The following is a 19,574-nucleotide window of genomic DNA, read 5'->3' as shown; positions in this document are numbered from 1 at the left end:
CGCAGAGCCACGTGCCTCGTGTCATCGGAATCCTTGGCTCGAGCCGGACGAGAAGCAGGCCTCGGATTCGCTCGTCGCACTGACGAAATTTTCGGCTATTTTGGATTTCGTCGAAAACCTACTTTTGCAAACCAGCGCTAGGCATTTGGCCCAGTCCGACCCGGAGCAGTGCAGAAAGATTCCCTGGAGTCTGACTGTCAATAATGATCCAAAAAACCCGGAAATTTCCATTCACCCTGGCGAGGGGACCCCAAAACGTTGGAAGGTCGTGTGGCCGAGTTTGCTAAAATGGCTATAACTCCCGCAAGGAATGAGATCGGTTCACCCAAATCGGCACACCTGTGCAGGGGCTCGGTCTGCGGTCAGGTGTAAAGGGGCGCTGCGACTGGCCACTTGGTGGCGCTGTAAGGTCAAAAAAAATAGGAAAAGGATACAAAAAGGACAGCCAAACAAACACGCAAACAGCTACAGCTACGCAACGCTTAGTCCAAACAAAAAGCGAGGTCTGTGAGAAATTTGAACTGAAACGCCCCCCAGGGGGCGATCTTTCAAGACCGCGAGTGACTTTGTTTTCACGCACAACACACACACACACACCAGGTGACAGACCTCCTCACTCTGAACAACTCTCTAAACCATTGATCATCCAGGAAAAAAAAGAGATAAAGACCAAACCACAGCAAAACAAACAAACAAACGAAAAAAGAGACAAAAACCCAACAAAAACATCTGCCTTTTCAAACCAACAAATCCAGGGGAGAGCGCGAACGCAGTCCCCCACTACCATAAATTATGCAGTCGAGATTCCCACATTTGGGGAATTCGCAGGGGTCAGCACGGCCGGAGTGCAATGGACGAGCCTCGCCCTGGGTGAACCACCTTCTTGATCATGGTGTCTCCCCTGCCAGGTAAGTATGAAGCTTTAGGCCGCCTGTCAGAGGAACCGCTTCCCTGTCTACCATCCTTATCAACGGTGACCCCCATCCCAAGCAAAGGAAGGGCGGGTGCCCTGCGTTGACCAAGCGTCTTCTTCTTCTCTTGCTTAATGGCGGATCGCAAACAACTTTTAGGTGCATCGCGCCACCCGCTGCACAGAAGTGTGTAACATCACGTCGTTTGAGCGTTCTTGTGTTCTATTTATTAGCCCAGAGTTTTTACCCCACCTCATTATCAGAAGACTCCAAAGACTTCAGATGGGCGTGCCGGGTGGGGAGACCTCAAGAAACGGGAAGCACGGCTTTGAACCCGACGTCACCGGCTCTGCTATTAGACACAAAAATAGGGAAAGCGCACCGTTCGTGGAAACACTGCAATACCAGGCCGATGCATGGAGTGGACGGAGCAAGCCCCGGCTCCAGCTCCCTGATCCAAAAATCAATTTAATATGCAGTCCCCGGGTAGGGGACGTATCAGATATTAAACTGATAAGAACAGATACTACACTTGATCTTAGCCAAAAGGCCGAGAAGCGATGCCGTTGTGAGGCGGCGGGGAGGAAGCCGGAAACAGCGGCGGCCACCTCGGCCGCGGGCGGTCGCAGAGCCCTGAAACGTCGGGGGACGGCAGTACCCACCCCCGCCCGCAACGTCACCGAGCCTCGCCCCGATCGGCCGGGCGGTGGCGCTGCAGCGATGGAGAGTACGGCATCGCTCGTAACTCCCAAACGGTTTGTCGCAGAGCCACGTGCCTCGTGTCATCGGAATCCTTGGCTCGAGCCGGACGAGAAGCAGGCCTCGGATTCGCTCGTCGCACTGACGAAATTTTCGGCTATTTTGGATTTCGTCGAAAACCTACTTTTGCAAACCAGCGCTAGGCATTTGGCCCAGTCCGACCCGGAGCAGTGCAGAAAGATTCCCTGGAGTCTGACTGTCAATAATGATCCAAAAAACCCGGAAATTTCCATTCACCCTGGCGAGGGGACCCCAAAACGTTGGAAGGTCGTGTGGCCGAGTTTGCTAAAATGGCTATAACTCCCGCAAGGGATGAGATCGGTTCACCCAAATCGGCACACCTGTGCAGGGGCTCGGTCTGTGGTCAGGTGTAAAGGGGCGCTGCGACTGGCCACTTGGTGGCGCTGTAAGGTCAAAAAAAATAGGAAAAGGATACAAAAAGGACAGCCAAACAAACACGCAAACAGCTACAGCTACGCAACGCTTAGTCCAAACAAAAAGCGAGGTCTGTGAGAAATTTGAACTGAAACGCCCCCCAGGGGGCGATCTTTCAAGACCGCGAGTGACTTTGTTTTCACGCACAACACACACACACACACCAGGTGACAGACCTCCTCACTCTGAACAACTCTCTAAACCATTGATCATCCAGGAAAAAAAAGAGATAAAGACCAAACCACAGCAAAACAAACAAACAAACGAAAAAAGAGACAAAAACATCTGCCTTTTCAAACCAACAAATCCAGGGGAGAGCGCGAACGCAGTCCCCCACTACCATAAATTATGCAGTCGAGATTCCCACATTTGGGGAATTCGCAGGGGTCAGCACGGCCGGAGTGCAATGGACGAGCCTCGCCCTGGGTGAACCACCTTCTTGATCATGGTGTCTCCCCTGCCAGGTAAGTATGAAGCTTTAGGCCGCCTGTCAGAGGAACCGCTTCCCTGTCTACCATCCTTATCAACGGTGACCCCCATCCCAAGCAAAGGAAGGGCGGGTGCCCTGCGTTGACCAAGCGTCTTCTTCTTCTCTTGCTTAATGGCGGATCGCAAACAACTTTTAGGTGCATCGCGCCACCCGCTGCACAGAAGTGTGTAACATCACGTCGTTTGAGCGTTCTTGTGTTCTATTTATTAGCCCAGAGTTTTTACCCCACCTCATTATCAGAAGACTCCAAAGACTTCAGATGGGCGTGCCGGGTGGGGAGACCTCAAGAAACGGGAAGCACGGCTTTGAACCCGACGTCACCGGCTCTGCTATTAGACACAAAAATAGGGAAAGCGCACCGTTCCTGGAAACCCTGCAATACCAGGCCGATGCATGGAGTGGACGGAGCAAGCCCCGGCTCCAGCTCCCTGATCCAAAAATCAATTTAATATGCAGTCCCCGGGTAGGGGACGTATCAGATATTAAACTGATAAGAACAGATACTACACTTGATCTTAGCCAAAAGGCCGAGAAGCGATGCCGTTGTGAGGCGGCGGGGAGGAAGCCGGAAACAGGCAGTACCCACCCCCGCCCGCAACGTCACCGAGCCTCGCCCCGATCGGCCGGGCGGTGGCGCTGCAGCGATGGAGAGTACGGCATCGCTCGTAACTCCCAAACGGTTTGTCGCAGAGCCACGTGCCTCGTGTCATCGGAATCCTTGGCTCGAGCCGGACGAGAAGCAGGCCTCGGATTCGCTCGTCGCACTGACGAAATTTTCGGCTATTTTGGATTTCGTCGAAAACCTACTTTTGCAAACCAGCGCTAGGCATTTGGCCCAGTCCGACCCGGAGCAGTGCAGAAAGATTCCCTGGAGTCTGACTGTCAATAATGATCCAAAAAACCCGGAAATTTCCATTCACCCTGGCGAGGGGACCCCAAAACGTTGGAAGGTCGTGTGGCCGAGTTTGCTAAAATGGCTATAACTCCCGCAAGGAATGAGATCGGTTCACCCAAATCGGCACACCTGTGCAGGGGCTCGGTCTGCGGTCAGGTGTAAAGGGGCGCTGCGACTGGCCACTTGGTGGCGCTGTAAGGTCAAAAAAAATAGGAAAAGGATACAAAAAGGACAGCCAAACAAACACGCAAACAGCTACAGCTACGCAACGCTTAGTCCAAACAAAAAGCGAGGTCTGTGAGAAATTTGAACTGAAACGCCCCCCAGGGGGCGATCTTTCAAGACCGCGAGTGACTTTGTTTTCACGCACAACACACACACACACACCAGGTGACAGACCTCCTCACTCTGAACAACTCTCTAAACCATTGATCATCCAGGAAAAAAAAGAGATAAAGACCAAACCACAGCAAAACAAACAAACAAACGAAAAAAGAGACAAAAACCCAACAAAAACATCTGCCTTTTCAAACCAACAAATCCAGGGGAGAGCGCGAACGCAGTCCCCCACTACCATAAATTATGCAGTCGAGATTCCCACATTTGGGGAATTCGCAGGGGTCAGCACGGCCGGAGTGCAATGGACGAGCCTCGCCCTGGGTGAACCACCTTCTTGATCATGGTGTCTCCCCTGCCAGGTAAGTATGAAGCTTTAGGCCGCCTGTCAGAGGAACCGCTTCCCTGTCTACCATCCTTATCAACGGTGACCCCCATCCCAAGCAAAGGAAGGGCGGGTGCCCTGCGTTGACCAAGCGTCTTCTTCTTCTCTTGCTTAATGGCGGATCGCAAACAACTTTTAGGTGCATCGCGCCACCCGCTGCACAGAAGTGTGTAACATCACGTCGTTTGAGCGTTCTTGTGTTCTATTTATTAGCCCAGAGTTTTTACCCCACCTCATTATCAGAAGACTCCAAAGACTTCAGATGGGCGTGCCGGGTGGGGAGACCTCAAGAAACGGGAAGCACGGCTTTGAACCCGACGTCACCGGCTCTGCTATTAGACACAAAAATAGGGAAAGCGCACCGTTCCTGGAAACACTGCAATACCAGGCCGATGCATGGAGTGGACGGAGCAAGCCCCGGCTCCAGCTCCCTGATCCAAAAATCAATTTAATATGCAGTCCCCGGGTAGGGGACGTATCAGATATTAAACTGATAAGAACAGATACTACACTTGATCTTAGCCAAAAGGCCGAGAAGCGATGCCGTTGTGAGGCGGCGGGGAGGAAGCCGGAAACAGCGGCGGCCACCTCGGCCGCGGGCGGTCGCAGAGCCCTGAAACGTCGGGGGACGGCAGTACCCACCCCCGCCCGCAACGTCACCGAGCCTCGCCCCGATCGGCCGGGCGGTGGCGCTGCAGCGATGGAGAGTACGGCATCGCTCGTAACTCCCAAACGGTTTGTCGCAGAGCCACGTGCCTCGTGTCATCGGAATCCTTGGCTCGAGCCGGACGAGAAGCAGGCCTCGGATTCGCTCGTCGCACTGACGAAATTTTCGGCTATTTTGGATTTCGTCGAAAACCTACTTTTGCAAACCAGCGCTAGGCATTTGGCCCAGTCCGACCCGGAGCAGTGCAGAAAGATTCCCTGGAGTCTGACTGTCAATAATGATCCAAAAAACCCGGAAATTTCCATTCACCCTGGCGAGGGGACCCCAAAACGTTGGAAGGTCGTGTGGCCGAGTTTGCTAAAATGGCTATAACTCCCGCAAGGGATGAGATCGGTTCACCCAAATCGGCACACCTGTGCAGGGGCTCGGTCTGTGGTCAGGTGTAAAGGGGCGCTGCGACTGGCCACTTGGTGGCGCTGTAAGGTCAAAAAAAATAGGAAAAGGATACAAAAAGGACAGCCAAACAAACACGCAAACAGCTACAGCTACGCAACGCTTAGTCCAAACAAAAAGCGAGGTCTGTGAGAAATTTGAACTGAAACGCCCCCCAAGGGGCGATCTTTCAAGACCGCGAGTGACTTTGTTTTCACGCACAACACACACACACACACCAGGTGACAGACCTCCTCACTCTGAACAACTCTCTAAACCATTGATCATCCAGGAAAAAAAAGAGATAAAGACCAAACCACAGCAAAACAAACAAACAAACGAAAAAAGAGACAAAAACCCAACAAAAACATCTGCCTTTTCAAACCAACAAATCCAGGGGAGAGCGCGAACGCAGTCCCCCACTACCATAAATTATGCAGTCGAGATTCCCACATTTGGGGAATTCGCAGGGGTCAGCACGGCCGGAGTGCAATGGACGAGCCTCGCCCTGGGTGAACCACCTTCTTGATCATGGTGTCTCCCCTGCCAGGTAAGTATGAAGCTTTAGGCCGCCTGTCAGAGGAACCGCTTCCCTGTCTACCATCCTTATCAACGGTGACCCCCATCCCAAGCAAAGGAAGGGCGGGTGCCCTGCGTTGACCAAGCGTCTTCTTCTTCTCTTGCTTAATGGCGGATCGCAAACAACTTTTAGGTGCATCGCGCCACCCGCTGCACAGAAGTGTGTAACATCACGTCGTTTGAGCGTTCTTGTGTTCTATTTATTAGCCCAGAGTTTTTACCCCACCTCATTATCAGAAGACTCCAAAGACTTCAGATGGGCGTGCCGGGTGGGGAGACCTCAAGAAACGGGAAGCACGGCTTTGAACCCGACGTCACCGGCTCTGCTATTAGACACAAAAATAGGGAAAGCGCACCGTTCGTGGAAACACTGCAATACCAGGCCGATGCATGGAGTGGACGGAGCAAGCCCCGGCTCCAGCTCCCTGATCCAAAAATCAATTTAATATGCAGTCCCCGGGTAGGGGACGTATCAGATATTAAACTGATAAGAACAGATACTACACTTGATCTTAGCCAAAAGGCCGAGAAGCGATGCCGTTGTGAGGCGGCGGGGAGGAAGCCGGAAACAGCGGCGGCCACCTCGGCCGCGGGCGGTCGCAGAGCCCTGAAACGTCGGGGGACGGCAGTACCCACCCCCGCCCGCAACGTCACCGAGCCTCGCCCCGATCGGCCGGGCGGTGGCGCTGCAGCGATGGAGAGTACGGCATCGCTCGTAACTCCCAAACGGTTTGTCGCAGAGCCACGTGCCTCGTGTCATCGGAATCCTTGGCTCGAGCCGGACGAGAAGCAGGCCTCGGATTCGCTCGTCGCACTGACGAAATTTTCGGCTATTTTGGATTTCGTCGAAAACCTACTTTTGCAAACCAGCGCTAGGCATTTGGCCCAGTCCGACCCGGAGCAGTGCAGAAAGATTCCCTGGAGTCTGACTGTCAATAATGATCCAAAAAACCCGGAAATTTCCATTCACCCTGGCGAGGGGACCCCAAAACGTTGGAAGGTCGTGTGGCCGAGTTTGCTAAAATGGCTATAACTCCCGCAAGGGATGAGATCGGTTCACCCAAATCGGCACACCTGTGCAGGGGCTCGGTCTGTGGTCAGGTGTAAAGGGGCGCTGCGACTGGCCACTTGGTGGCGCTGTAAGGTCAAAAAAAATAGGAAAAGGATACAAAAAGGACAGCCAAACAAACACGCAAACAGCTACAGCTACGCAACGCTTAGTCCAAACAAAAAGCGAGGTCTGTGAGAAATTTGAACTGAAACGCCCCCCAGGGGGCGATCTTTCAAGACCGCGAGTGACTTTGTTTTCACGCACAACACACACACACACACCAGGTGACAGACCTCTTCACTCTGAACAACTCTCTAAACCATTGATCATCCAGGAAAAAAAAGAGATAAAGACCAAACCACAGCAAAACAAACAAACAAACGAAAAAAGAGACAAAAACCCAACAAAAACATCTGCCTTTTCAAACCAACAAATCCAGGGGAGAGCGCGAACGCAGTCCCCCACTACCATAAATTATGCAGTCGAGATTCCCACATTTGGGGAATTCGCAGGGGTCAGCACGGCCGGAGTGCAATGGACGAGCCTCGCCCTGGGTGAACCACCTTCTTGATCATGGTGTCTCCCCTGCCAGGTAAGTATGAAGCTTTAGGCCGCCTGTCAGAGGAACCGCTTCCCTGTCTACCATCCTTATCAACGGTGACCCCCATCCCAAGCAAAGGAAGGGCGGGTGCCCTGCGTTGACCAAGCGTCTTCTTCTTCTCTTGCTTAATGGCGGATCGCAAACAACTTTTAGGTGCATCGCGCCACCCGCTGCACAGAAGTGTGTAACATCACGTCGTTTGAGCGTTCTTGTGTTCTATTTATTAGCCCAGAGTTTTTACCCCACCTCATTATCAGAAGACTCCAAAGACTTCAGATGGGCGTGCCGGGTGGGGAGACCTCAAGAAACGGGAAGCACGGCTTTGAACCCGACGTCACCGGCTCTGCTATTAGACACAAAAATAGGGAAAGCGCACCGTTCCTGGAAACACTGCAATACCAGGCCGATGCATGGAGTGGACGGAGCAAGCCCCGGCTCCAGCTCCCTGATCCAAAAATCAATTTAATATGCAGTCCCCGGGTAGGGGACGTATCAGATATTAAACTGATAAGAACAGATACTACACTTGATCTTAGCCAAAAGGCCGAGAAGCGATGCCGTTGTGAGGCGGCGGGGAGGAAGCCGGAAACAGCGGCGGCCACCTCGGCCGCGGGCGGTCGCAGAGCCCTGAAACGTCGGGGGACGGCAGTACCCACCCCCGCCCGCAACGTCACCGAGCCTCGCCCCGATCGGCCGGGCGGTGGCGCTGCAGCGATGGAGAGTACGGCATCGCTCGTAACTCCCAAACGGTTTGTCGCAGAGCCACGTGCCTCGTGTCATCGGAATCCTTGGCTCGAGCCGGACGAGAAGCAGGCCTCGGATTCGCTCGTCGCACTGACGAAATTTTCGGCTATTTTGGATTTCGTCGAAAACCTACTTTTGCAAACCAGCGCTAGGCATTTGGCCCAGTCCGACCCGGAGCAGTGCAGAAAGATTCCCTGGAGTCTGACTGTCAATAATGATCCAAAAAACCCGGAAATTTCCATTCACCCTGGCGAGGGGACCCCAAAACGTTGGAAGGTCGTGTGGCCGAGTTTGCTAAAATGGCTATAACTCCCGCAAGGGATGAGATCGGTTCACCCAAATCGGCACACCTGTGCAGGGGCTCGGTCTGTGGTCAGGTGTAAAGGGGCGCTGCGACTGGCCACTTGGTGGCGCTGTAAGGTCAAAAAAAATAGGAAAAGGATACAAAAAGGACAGCCAAACAAACACGCAAACAGCTACAGCTACGCAACGCTTAGTCCAAACAAAAAGCGAGGTCTGTGAGAAATTTGAACTGAAACGCCCCCCAGGGGGCGATCTTTCAAGACCGCGAGTGACTTTGTTTTCACGCACAACACACACACACACACCAGGTGACAGACCTCCTCACTCTGAACAACTCTCTAAACCATTGATCATCCAGGAAAAAAAAGAGATAAAGACCAAACCACAGCAAAACAAACAAACAAACGAAAAAAGAGACAAAAACCCAACAAAAACATCTGCCTTTTCAAACCAACAAATCCAGGGGAGAGCGCGAACGCAGTCCCCCACTACCATAAATTATGCAGTCGAGATTCCCACATTTGGGGAATTCGCAGGGGTCAGCACGGCCGGAGTGCAATGGACGAGCCTCGCCCTGGGTGAACCACCTTCTTGATCATGGTGTCTCCCCTGCCAGGTAAGTATGAAGCTTTAGGCCGCCTGTCAGAGGAACCGCTTCCCTGTCTACCATCCTTATCAACGGTGACCCCCATCCCAAGCAAAGGAAGGGCGGGTGCCCTGCGTTGACCAAGCGTCTTCTTCTTCTCTTGCTTAATGGCGGATCGCAAACAACTTTTAGGTGCATCGCGCCACCCGCTGCACAGAAGTGTGTAACATCACGTCGTTTGAGCGTTCTTGTGTTCTATTTATTAGCCCAGAGTTTTTACCCCACCTCATTATCAGAAGACTCCAAAGACTTCAGATGGGCGTGCCGGGTGGGGAGACCTCAAGAAACGGGAAGCACGGCTTTGAACCCGACGTCACCGGCTCTGCTATTAGACACAAAAATAGGGAAAGCGCACCGTTCCTGGAAACACTGCAATACCAGGCCGATGCATGGAGTGGACGGAGCAAGCCCCGGCTCCAGCTCCCTGATCCAAAAATCAATTTAATATGCAGTCCCCGGGTAGGGGACGTATCAGATATTAAACTGATAAGAACAGATACTACACTTGATCTTAGCCAAAAGGCCGAGAAGCGATGCCGTTGTGAGGCGGCGGGGAGGAAGCCGGAAACAGCGGCGGCCACCTCGGCCGCGGGCGGTCGCAGAGCCCTGAAACGTCGGGGGACGGCAGTACCCACCCCCGCCCGCAACGTCACCGAGCCTCGCCCCGATCGGCCGGGCGGTGGCGCTGCAGCGATGGAGAGTACGGCATCGCTCGTAACTCCCAAACGGTTTGTCGCAGAGCCACGTGCCTCGTGTCATCGGAATCCTTGGCTCGAGCCGGACGAGAAGCAGGCCTCGGATTCGCTCGTCGCACTGACGAAATTTTCGGCTATTTTGGATTTCGTCGAAAACCTACTTTTGCAAACCAGCGCTAGGCATTTGGCCCAGTCCGACCCGGAGCAGTGCAGAAAGATTCCCTGGAGTCTGACTGTCAATAATGATCCAAAAAACCCGGAAATTTCCATTCACCCTGGCGAGGGGACCCCAAAACGTTGGAAGGTCGTGTGGCCGAGTTTGCTAAAATGGCTATAACTCCCGCAAGGGATGAGATCGGTTCACCCAAATCGGCACACCTGTGCAGGGGCTCGGTCTGTGGTCAGGTGTAAAGGGGCGCTGCGACTGGCCACTTGGTGGCGCTGTAAGGTCAAAAAAAATAGGAAAAGGATACAAAAAGGACAGCCAAACAAACACGCAAACAGCTACAGCTACGCAACGCTTAGTCCAAACAAAAAGCGAGGTCTGTGAGAAATTTGAACTGAAACGCCCCCCAGGGGGCGATCTTTCAAGACCGCGAGTGACTTTGTTTTCACGCACAACACACACACACACACCAGGTGACAGACCTCCTCACTCTGAACAACTCTCTAAACCATTGATCATCCAGGAAAAAAAAGAGATAAAGACCAAACCACAGCAAAACAAACAAACAAACGAAAAAAGAGACAAAAACCCAACAAAAACATCTGCCTTTTCAAACCAACAAATCCAGGGGAGAGCGCGAACGCAGTCCCCCACTACCATAAATTATGCAGTCGAGATTCCCACATTTGGGGAATTCGCAGGGGTCAGCACGGCCGGAGTGCAATGGACGAGCCTCGCCCTGGGTGAACCACCTTCTTGATCATGGTGTCTCCCCTGCCAGGTAAGTATGAAGCTTTAGGCCGCCTGTCAGAGGAACCGCTTCCCTGTCTACCATCCTTATCAACGGTGACCCCCATCCCAAGCAAAGGAAGGGCGGGTGCCCTGCGTTGACCAAGCGTCTTCTTCTTCTCTTGCTTAATGGCGGATCGCAAACAACTTTTAGGTGCATCGCGCCACCCGCTGCACAGAAGTGTGTAACATCACGTCGTTTGAGCGTTCTTGTGTTCTATTTATTAGCCCAGAGTTTTTACCCCACCTCATTATCAGAAGACTCCAAAGACTTCAGATGGGCGTGCCGGGTGGGGAGACCTCAAGAAACGGGAAGCACGGCTTTGAACCCGACGTCACCGGCTCTGCTATTAGACACAAAAATAGGGAAAGCGCACCGTTCCTGGAAACACTGCAATACCAGGCCGATGCATGGAGTGGACGGAGCAAGCCCCGGCTCCAGCTCCCTGATCCAAAAATCAATTTAATATGCAGTCCCCGGGTAGGGGACGTATCAGATATTAAACTGATAAGAACAGATACTACACTTGATCTTAGCCAAAAGGCCGAGAAGCGATGCCGTTGTGAGGCGGCGGGGAGGAAGCCGGAAACAGCGGCGGCCACCTCGGCCGCGGGCGGTCGCAGAGCCCTGAAACGTCGGGGGACGGCAGTACCCACCCCCGCCCGCAACGTCACCGAGCCTCGCCCCGATCGGCCGGGCGGTGGCGCTGCAGCGATGGAGAGTACGGCATCGCTCGTAACTCCCAAACGGTTTGTCGCAGAGCCACGTGCCTCGTGTCATCGGAATCCTTGGCTCGAGCCGGACGAGAAGCAGGCCTCGGATTCGCTCGTCGCACTGACGAAATTTTCGGCTATTTTGGATTTCGTCGAAAACCTACTTTTGCAAACCAGCGCTAGGCATTTGGCCCAGTCCGACCCGGAGCAGTGCAGAAAGATTCCCTGGAGTCTGACTGTCAATAATGATCCAAAAAACCCGGAAATTTCCATTCACCCTGGCGAGGGGACCCCAAAACGTTGGAAGGTCGTGTGGCCGAGTTTGCTAAAATGGCTATAACTCCCGCAAGGAATGAGATCGGTTCACCCAAATCGGCACACCTGTGCAGGGGCTCGGTCTGTGGTCAGGTGTAAAGGGGCGCTGCGACTGGCCACTTGGTGGCGCTGTAAGGTCAAAAAAAATAGGAAAAGGATACAAAAAGGACAGCCAAACAAACACGCAAACAGCTACAGCTACGCAACGCTTAGTCCAAACAAAAAGCGAGGTCTGTGAGAAATTTGAACTGAAACGCCCCCCAGGGGGCGATCTTTCAAGACCGCGAGTGACTTTGTTTTCACGCACAACACACACACACACACCAGGTGACAGACCTCCTCACTCTGAACAACTCTCTAAACCATTGATCATCCAGGAAAAAAAAGAGATAAAGACCAAACCACAGCAAAACAAACAAACAAACGAAAAAAGAGACAAAAACCCAACAAAAACATCTGCCTTTTCAAACCAACAAATCCAGGGGAGAGCGCGAACGCAGTCCCCCACTACCATAAATTATGCAGTCGAGATTCCCACATTTGGGGAATTCGCAGGGGTCAGCACGGCCGGAGTGCAATGGACGAGCCTCGCCCTGGGTGAACCACCTTCTTGATCATGGTGTCTCCCCTGCCAGGTAAGTATGAAGCTTTAGGCCGCCTGTCAGAGGAACCGCTTCCCTGTCTACCATCCTTATCAACGGTGACCCCCATCCCAAGCAAAGGAAGGGCGGGTGCCCTGCGTTGACCAAGCGTCTTCTTCTTCTCTTGCTTAATGGCGGATCGCAAACAACTTTTAGGTGCATCGCGCCACCCGCTGCACAGAAGTGTGTAACATCACGTCGTTTGAGCGTTCTTGTGTTCTATTTATTAGCCCAGAGTTTTTACCCCACCTCATTATCAGAAGACTCCAAAGACTTCAGATGGGCGTGCCGGGTGGGGAGACCTCAAGAAACGGGAAGCACGGCTTTGAACCCGACGTCACCGGCTCTGCTATTAGACACAAAAATAGGGAAAGCGCACCGTTCCTGGAAACACTGCAATACCAGGCCGATGCATGGAGTGGACGGAGCAAGCCCCGGCTCCAGCTCCCTGATCCAAAAATCAATTTAATATGCAGTCCCCGGGTAGGGGACGTATCAGATATTAAACTGATAAGAACAGATTTTTTTTTTTTTTTTTTTTAAAAAGTTTTATTGTCACCATTTTCAAACAATTATTTCACACATACATTTTTCTTTTAATACACATTTTTAAAAACAAGCATGAATAAATAGAATAAATAGAATAAATACACATGGTTTAAAAGGAAAATACACTTTGGATAAAAACAGAATATGCTTTTAAAACCATTGTGTTTGCTTGTTTTAAAAGTCCATGTTGTTGTGTGTGTTAAAATGTGTGTGTGTTAAAAAATAAATAAAATGAAATACAGATTTAAAATGACCACAAGCATCTTATACAACAAAACACAATAAAAACACCAATTAAAAGACTTTAAAAGTCATCTCTTGTGCAAAACCGGGGGTGAGTCCTTATCAAGCATGTCATCACCCCACTCCCCGGAACAGGCCAGTGCGATGTTATTGCCTGGGCTCAGCGGAGATCCCCTCTCCTCCGGCCCGCTGGCCCGCTGTTCCCGTAGCCAGAGTGGTGAGGGTGCATCTACGGGCGGCCAGGGACGGTGGCGGCCGGGACCCTCCCCGTGCGACCCCGGCCCCCTCGTCCGAATATCGTCGTCCGGTACCCCTGCAGCATTGATGTTACCTTTAGCTCGCATGCATGGAGGGGTACCGTAACGCGCTTCCCCACCAGCAGATTTCTGGTGGCCCAGATGGCATCCTTGATGACGTTAAGGGTGAGCCAGAGCGAGGTAAATTCCTGTGCTGTCATGTCCTTCAAGCCCCGGCCCACCCCAAGGATGGCGAGCTGGTACCCTATCTGGGCCCCACCTGCTGGTAGGCACGGGAAATACAGGGGGCCAGTCTTGGCCCACAGGTCCCGCGCAGCGCCGCACTCCCAGAGCAGATGCCGCACGGTCTCCGGGGAGTTGCATCCGGACCGTGGGCATATCGGATTTTTGGCCATGCCTCTGGAGTGCATAACCGCCCTGACCGGGAGGATCTCATGAGCCACCATCCACGACAAGTCTTTGTGCCTGTTCTGGAGAGCGGGGTGAGCAGCGTTCCTCCAAACTTCTTTGGCCTCACGTAATGTGAGGCCTGGAACTGGACTCACCGGTTCCCGGTCCTGCACAAGAGAGACAAGATGCTTGTGGTTAGTTAAAATGGTGACATCTTGGTTCTCTAAAAGGTATCTCTTTAAAAACTTTTTAATAAAACTGTACTCATAGGGTAAGTTAAAAGACACTGGGCATTTTAAATCTACAGGTAAAATCTTTAAGCTCCTTAGGTAAGACCCCATCCAAAATCGTGTCATTGCAGCAGTTTTGTTTTCTTTGGATGGGGTCATGGCATATCTAAAATGCAGGGCGGTGAAGTAGCTCCCTAAAAACAGGTGAGGGTCTGGGAGGCCTTTTCCTCCATTCTCCGGTCTTTTCTTCACAGTTTCTCTTTTCAAGCGCTCCCACTTGGACCCCCACAGAAAGTAAAACACCGCCCTCTCCAGCTTTCCCAGGAATCTTCGGGGTGGACTAAAAACAGAACAGACAAGTAAAATCAGGGGTAAAATCACAGATTTAAAAATTAAAACCTTGCCTTCCAAAGTCATCTGTCTTAGTCCCCAAAAACCCAGTTTTTGCCTAACTTTCCCTAACATGTCAGTCCAGTTGTCCCGTCCACCTCCCTCTTTGTCAAATTTTACACCTAAAATCTTAAAATTTGTTTCTTTAAAATCCACGTCCAGTCTCCCTGTGTCAACTCCGTCCCACGGCCCGAAGAGCTGGGCCTCGGACTTGTTTCTGTTAAGCTTAGCGCCCGAGGCCCGACCGTACCAGTCAGTCAAGTCCATTGCTCTTCGTATGGATAAAACGTCCGTAGCTAAAAGAGTTACGTCGTCCATGTATAAAACACAGGTCGCTGTCAGTCCACCTGTCCCAGGAACGTTTAATCCTCTGATCCATTTATCCCTTCTCAAGATCTGTGCCAGTGGCTCGATGCAAGCCACATACAGAAGAGGAGATAAAGGACAACCCTGACGGACACCGCTGTGGATGTTTACAGCTTTGGAAAGATGCCCATTTACAAGGATTTTGCTGACTAGGCCTTTGTACAGCAGTCCCACCCAGGCTATAAACCTCTCTGGAAAACCCATATTTTTCAGTACCTGAAGCAAATACTGGTGCGAGACCCGATCAAATGCTTTTTCAAAATCTAGATTTAGGACTACTAGTCGAATATTTCTGTCTCTCGCGTAACAGATGGCGTCTCTAATCAGCACTAGGCTGTCTGTTATCTTTCTCCCGGGCACAGCACAAGCTTGATCCGGGTGGATCACGTCCTCTAAAACAGTCGACATGCGTGTCGCTAAAACTTTGCTAAAAATCTTACAATCAAAATTTAAAAGTGTTATAGGTCTCCAGTTCTTTAAGTCAGTCCGGTCGCCTTTTTTGTGAAGTAAAGAAACTATCCCTATTCTAAAACTGTCTGGAAGTCTGTCGAGGGTCTCAAACTCTTTAAAAACTGTCAGTAAGTCGTGTGCTAAAATGTCCCAAAAAGTTAGATAAAACTCCAGGGGAAGTCCATCCGCTCCCGGGGACTTCCCCCTCTTAAAACCTTTAAGAGCTTTTTGGATTTCTAAAACTGTCCAATCCTGGGATAAAAGCACGTTCTTACTGTCAACCCTCTTATCTATAAAATTTAAAACTTCCCTTAATGTATCGTTGTGCACTTCCTTAAAACTATATAACCCCTCATAAAAATTTTCCACACCCTCTAAAATTTCTTTTGTTGTCTTTAATTCCCTCCCTCCTGATTTTACACTGGTTAACTTCCCACCCCTACTTAAAATCTTTTTAAAAAAATATCTAGTGCACTTTTCACCTTCTTCTGTTTCTCTTTCTTTACTTCTTAAAATGACCCCTTTACTTTTTATATTAGCTAAAACTGACATTTCATTTTTGACCTCTTTCACTTCATTTTTAAAATCAAAACCATTATTTAAAAGATTAAAATACCTTTGTAGTCTTTTTTGCAACCCCATCATGCGTCTCTTTTCTTTATGTTTCTTTTGTTTACCTACCTTCTTAAAAAACTGTCTCGTCCGGTCCTTAACCATCTCCCACCACTGTGCACGTGTGTCATACATGTCTTGGAGGGTCTGCCATTGGCTGAACTGTTCCCTATATTCCTTAACTACATCCTCTTCTTCCAATAGGGAACAGTTCAGCTTCCACAGCCCTCCCCCTACCGTCACACCAGTGGGCAGTGAAAGGGTGCAAGACAGCATCATGTGATCTGAAAAAAAGAGGGGGGTTAATGTAGCATCAGTCGGCGGGCAGTCCCTTGTAAACACATAGTCGATTCGAGAGGCTCTGGTGCAATCACCACTGAACCAGGTGAAGCCCTCCTCTCTTTGATGCAGATTTTTAAAACAGTCGACTAGGTTAAAATCTCTAACTAAAGCCTGCAATAAAACCGACGTTTTGTCTACTTTAAAATCTTCTCCTACCCTCTTCCTGTCTTTTTTTGTTAAAACACAGTTAAAATCCCCTGCCACTATTAGGGGAGTTCTACCTAACATGTGGGGTTGCAAGTCTTCTAAAAGCTCATATCTTTTATTTTTTTCCGTAAAACCATATACATTAAGAACATTAAAATCCCTGTCTAAAACGGTCAGATTTGCTAAAAGTGCCCGCCCTTCCCTCACCACTGTGCTGCCCTTCACCAAGATGTTAGGATTATTGATTAAAACCGCAACTCCGTCGTTTTTATTAAAATTTGAACCACTCCATATGGAGGGTCCAGATGGCCAGAGCTCCTCCAACTTCTTGTACCTGGTTAAAAAGGGCAGAGAACACTCTTGCAATAAAAACAAATCTGACTTAAAAGTTTTTAAAAAGGACAAAATACTCTGTGCTCTGAGAGTGGACCTCACACTTCTTACATTGATGGTAGAGATAGTGAGGGCCATGAGCAGTGTGGTTAAAAAGATATGAGATAAAAAGAAAACAAACATTAAAAGACTACAAAGGCACAATTAAAATCATGTTATATCTTGTTTCATTTTCCCTTTCCTTTTCCCAGAGGAACTGGGATCAGGCAGGAAAATGCTCGACACCTCAGGTGTTACAGAGAGACCCTCTTGTAGCTCCTTTGGTGACGATGTTCTTAGCTTAAAGTGCAAAAAGGACACCTCATTTGGGGACTCTAGGGGCCACATGCGCTCCTGACCTTCTGAGTCCGAACTATCAGGATGATGTGCTGCCCTAGCTTTTTTCTCCTCTGTTTCAAACAGAGGAGATCCCGCGGGTCTCTTTTGCACTTGAGCATTTGGGAGTGAACATTCAGTCTCACTCCCACTCTCCTCCCCACTAACCTCCGAGACAGTTTTTAGGGAGGAAGCCGTTTCCTCCTCTTCCTCCTCCATTTTGCCTCCATTTTCCTCTTGTTGAGGAGTGGCTTCCTCCCTCTGTTCGTTTGCCTCCGCCCCTGTGGCCGCCCCACTTCCTCCTTCCTGTCCAATCCCTGAGGTTGGCGGGAGATTTGAATCTCCCGCCAAAACCTCAGGACCCGCCTCCTCGTTAGTTTGCTGTTCCGGTGGGGCGGCCATTTTGATTCCTTTCAGTTTGTTGGCAAAACTCTTAGGGCAATCTCTGTAGAGATGATTTGTCTCACCACAAAGATTGCACCGTCTGCCAATGGTACATTCATCAAAGACATGACCAATTCCTCTACACTTTCCACATATTAGCTCCTGGCATGCATCGGCTAAATGTCCCAGTTGTCCACACTTCCGACATAATTTTGGCATACCTTGGTAATGAATGTAGCCTCTGTTCTCACCCAACACAATCATTGATGGCAGATGCTTCAGGCCCTGGTAGCCCCCGGCATCTTCCCATTGTTTGATGGGAATTCGCCAGGAGCAATTCCAAATACCATCTTCATCTACAACTTTGACTGGCTGACTCCGAACAGTGCAATATCTGCCCAACCAGACACAAATGTCATCTCCACTCACTGTTTCATTAAACATTCTGACAATCACAGTTTTTAGTGAATTGTCTGAAAGTTTTTCCACAGTGAACATAGAAAACTGGGCCTTACGTGCCTCAAACCTATGCCAAAACTCATTTAACAGAGAAGCAGTCTTAAAACTGACATCAAATCCTTTGTTCTGTGGTAAAGTGACAATGCAGTGTAGCTCTTCCGGTTTAAAAGTGAGGGTTTTCTGGATCAGCTTCCTGGAGAAGTCAAGACGTGACAACCCCAGGAGCTTACCATCAACCTCTTTAAAAAGAAAACGCACGCTGTGGTGCCTCCGCACGCCGGCACGGGCAGCCGACATGATGGAGGCACCAACAGCACTTAAAAACACACAAAAACTTTAAAACAATAAATAAATAACTTACCTTAAAACCAAGGGAATCCTCGAAAACCGAATCGTCCGGATAAAATAGGCGCAGCCAATGTACCTCCTGGAAGTTTAGGACAAAAGTCACTAAATGACAAAAGCCAAAAAAACCTCCAAGAGGCGATCGCAACCCAACCGTATGACCAGACACGTGATCTTAGCCAAAAGGCCGAGAAGCGATGCCGTTGTGAGGCGGCGGGGAGGAAGCCGGAAACAGCGGCGGCCACCTCGGCCGCGGGCGGTCGCAGAGCCCTGAAACGTCGGGGGACGGCAGTACCCACCCCCGCCCGCAACGTCACCGAGCCTCGCCCCGATCGGCCGGGCGGTGGCGCTGCAGCGATGGAGAGTACGGCATCGCTCGTAACTCCCAAACGGTTTGTCGCAGAGCCACGTGCCTCGTGTCATCGGAATCCTTGGCTCGAGCCGGACGAGAAGCAGTCCTCGGATTCGCTCGTCGCACTGACGAAATTTTCGGCTATTTTGGATTTCGTCGAAAACCTACTTTTGCAAACCAGCGCTAGGCATTTGGCCCAGTCCGACCCGGAGCAGTGCAGAAAGATTCCCTGGAGTCTGACTGTCAATAATGATCCAAAAAACCCGGAAATTTCCATTCACCCTGGCGAGGGGACCCCAAAACGTTGGAAGGTCGTGTGGCCGAGTTTGCTAAAATGGCTATAACTCCCGCAAGGAATGAGATCGGTTCACCCAAATCGGCACACCTGTGCAGGGGCTCGGTCTGTGGTCAGGTGTAAAGGGGCGCTGCGACTGGCCACTTGGTGGCGCTGTAAGGTCAAAAAAAATAGGAAAAGGATACAAAAAGGACAGCCAAACAAACACGCAAACAGCTACAGCTACGCAACGCTTAGTCCAAACAAAAAGCGAGGTCTGTGAGAAATTTGAACTGAAACGCCCCCCAGGGGGCGATCTTTCAAGACCGCGAGTGACTTTGTTTTCACGCACAACACACACACACACACCAGGTGACAGACCTCCTCACTCTGAACAACTCTCTAAACCATTGATCATCCAGGAAAAAAAAGAGATAAAGACCAAACCACAGCAAAACAAACAAACAAACGAAAAAAGAGACAAAAACCCAACAAAAACATCTGCCTTTTCAAACCAACAAA

The 19,574-nt window shown here is 50.6% G+C and overlaps 16 non-coding genes across 16 annotated transcripts; all 16 read right to left on the bottom strand.

Moving 5' to 3' along the window:
• Nucleotides 1-752: 752 nt before the first annotated feature.
• LOC141310698 (U1 spliceosomal RNA) lies at nucleotides 753-916 on the bottom strand. The gene has a single exon (XR_012348177.1). It is a non-coding gene; the product is annotated as a U1 spliceosomal RNA (small nuclear RNA).
• Nucleotides 917-1,282: 366 nt separating this feature from the next.
• On the bottom strand, nucleotides 1,283-1,473 carry LOC141310992 (U2 spliceosomal RNA). Its single transcript, XR_012348467.1, has one exon. It is a non-coding gene; the product is annotated as a U2 spliceosomal RNA (small nuclear RNA).
• Nucleotides 1,474-2,413: 940 nt separating this feature from the next.
• LOC141310697 (U1 spliceosomal RNA) lies at nucleotides 2,414-2,577 on the bottom strand. The gene has a single exon (XR_012348176.1). It is a non-coding gene; the product is annotated as a U1 spliceosomal RNA (small nuclear RNA).
• A 366-nt stretch (nucleotides 2,578-2,943) lies between these two features.
• On the bottom strand, nucleotides 2,944-3,134 carry LOC141310982 (U2 spliceosomal RNA). The gene has a single exon (XR_012348457.1). It is a non-coding gene; the product is annotated as a U2 spliceosomal RNA (small nuclear RNA).
• An 898-nt stretch (nucleotides 3,135-4,032) lies between these two features.
• On the bottom strand, nucleotides 4,033-4,196 carry LOC141310696 (U1 spliceosomal RNA). The gene has a single exon (XR_012348175.1). It is a non-coding gene; the product is annotated as a U1 spliceosomal RNA (small nuclear RNA).
• A 366-nt stretch (nucleotides 4,197-4,562) lies between these two features.
• LOC141310893 (U2 spliceosomal RNA) lies at nucleotides 4,563-4,753 on the bottom strand. The gene has a single exon (XR_012348370.1). It is a non-coding gene; the product is annotated as a U2 spliceosomal RNA (small nuclear RNA).
• Nucleotides 4,754-5,704: 951 nt separating this feature from the next.
• LOC141310695 (U1 spliceosomal RNA) lies at nucleotides 5,705-5,868 on the bottom strand. The gene has a single exon (XR_012348173.1). It is a non-coding gene; the product is annotated as a U1 spliceosomal RNA (small nuclear RNA).
• Nucleotides 5,869-6,234: 366 nt separating this feature from the next.
• Nucleotides 6,235-6,425, bottom strand: LOC141310991 (U2 spliceosomal RNA). Its single transcript, XR_012348466.1, has one exon. It is a non-coding gene; the product is annotated as a U2 spliceosomal RNA (small nuclear RNA).
• Nucleotides 6,426-7,376: 951 nt separating this feature from the next.
• On the bottom strand, nucleotides 7,377-7,540 carry LOC141310694 (U1 spliceosomal RNA). The gene has a single exon (XR_012348172.1). It is a non-coding gene; the product is annotated as a U1 spliceosomal RNA (small nuclear RNA).
• Nucleotides 7,541-7,906: 366 nt separating this feature from the next.
• On the bottom strand, nucleotides 7,907-8,097 carry LOC141310892 (U2 spliceosomal RNA). Its single transcript, XR_012348369.1, has one exon. It is a non-coding gene; the product is annotated as a U2 spliceosomal RNA (small nuclear RNA).
• Nucleotides 8,098-9,048: 951 nt separating this feature from the next.
• On the bottom strand, nucleotides 9,049-9,212 carry LOC141310693 (U1 spliceosomal RNA). The gene has a single exon (XR_012348171.1). It is a non-coding gene; the product is annotated as a U1 spliceosomal RNA (small nuclear RNA).
• Nucleotides 9,213-9,578: 366 nt separating this feature from the next.
• Nucleotides 9,579-9,769, bottom strand: LOC141310891 (U2 spliceosomal RNA). The gene has a single exon (XR_012348368.1). It is a non-coding gene; the product is annotated as a U2 spliceosomal RNA (small nuclear RNA).
• Nucleotides 9,770-10,720: 951 nt separating this feature from the next.
• On the bottom strand, nucleotides 10,721-10,884 carry LOC141310692 (U1 spliceosomal RNA). The gene has a single exon (XR_012348170.1). It is a non-coding gene; the product is annotated as a U1 spliceosomal RNA (small nuclear RNA).
• Nucleotides 10,885-11,250: 366 nt separating this feature from the next.
• On the bottom strand, nucleotides 11,251-11,441 carry LOC141310890 (U2 spliceosomal RNA). Its single transcript, XR_012348367.1, has one exon. It is a non-coding gene; the product is annotated as a U2 spliceosomal RNA (small nuclear RNA).
• Nucleotides 11,442-12,392: 951 nt separating this feature from the next.
• Nucleotides 12,393-12,556, bottom strand: LOC141310691 (U1 spliceosomal RNA). The gene has a single exon (XR_012348169.1). It is a non-coding gene; the product is annotated as a U1 spliceosomal RNA (small nuclear RNA).
• Nucleotides 12,557-12,922: 366 nt separating this feature from the next.
• LOC141310993 (U2 spliceosomal RNA) lies at nucleotides 12,923-13,105 on the bottom strand. Its single transcript, XR_012348468.1, has one exon. It is a non-coding gene; the product is annotated as a U2 spliceosomal RNA (small nuclear RNA).
• Between the last annotated feature and the right edge of the window lie 6,469 nt (nucleotides 13,106-19,574).

The sequence above is a fragment of the Garra rufa genome, unplaced genomic scaffold (assembly GCF_049309525.1).
Source record: "Garra rufa unplaced genomic scaffold, GarRuf1.0 hap1_unplaced_003, whole genome shotgun sequence".
Classification (NCBI taxonomy): domain Eukaryota; kingdom Metazoa; phylum Chordata; class Actinopteri; order Cypriniformes; family Cyprinidae; genus Garra; species Garra rufa.
This window is presented reverse-complemented; position numbering and strand designations above follow the sequence as displayed.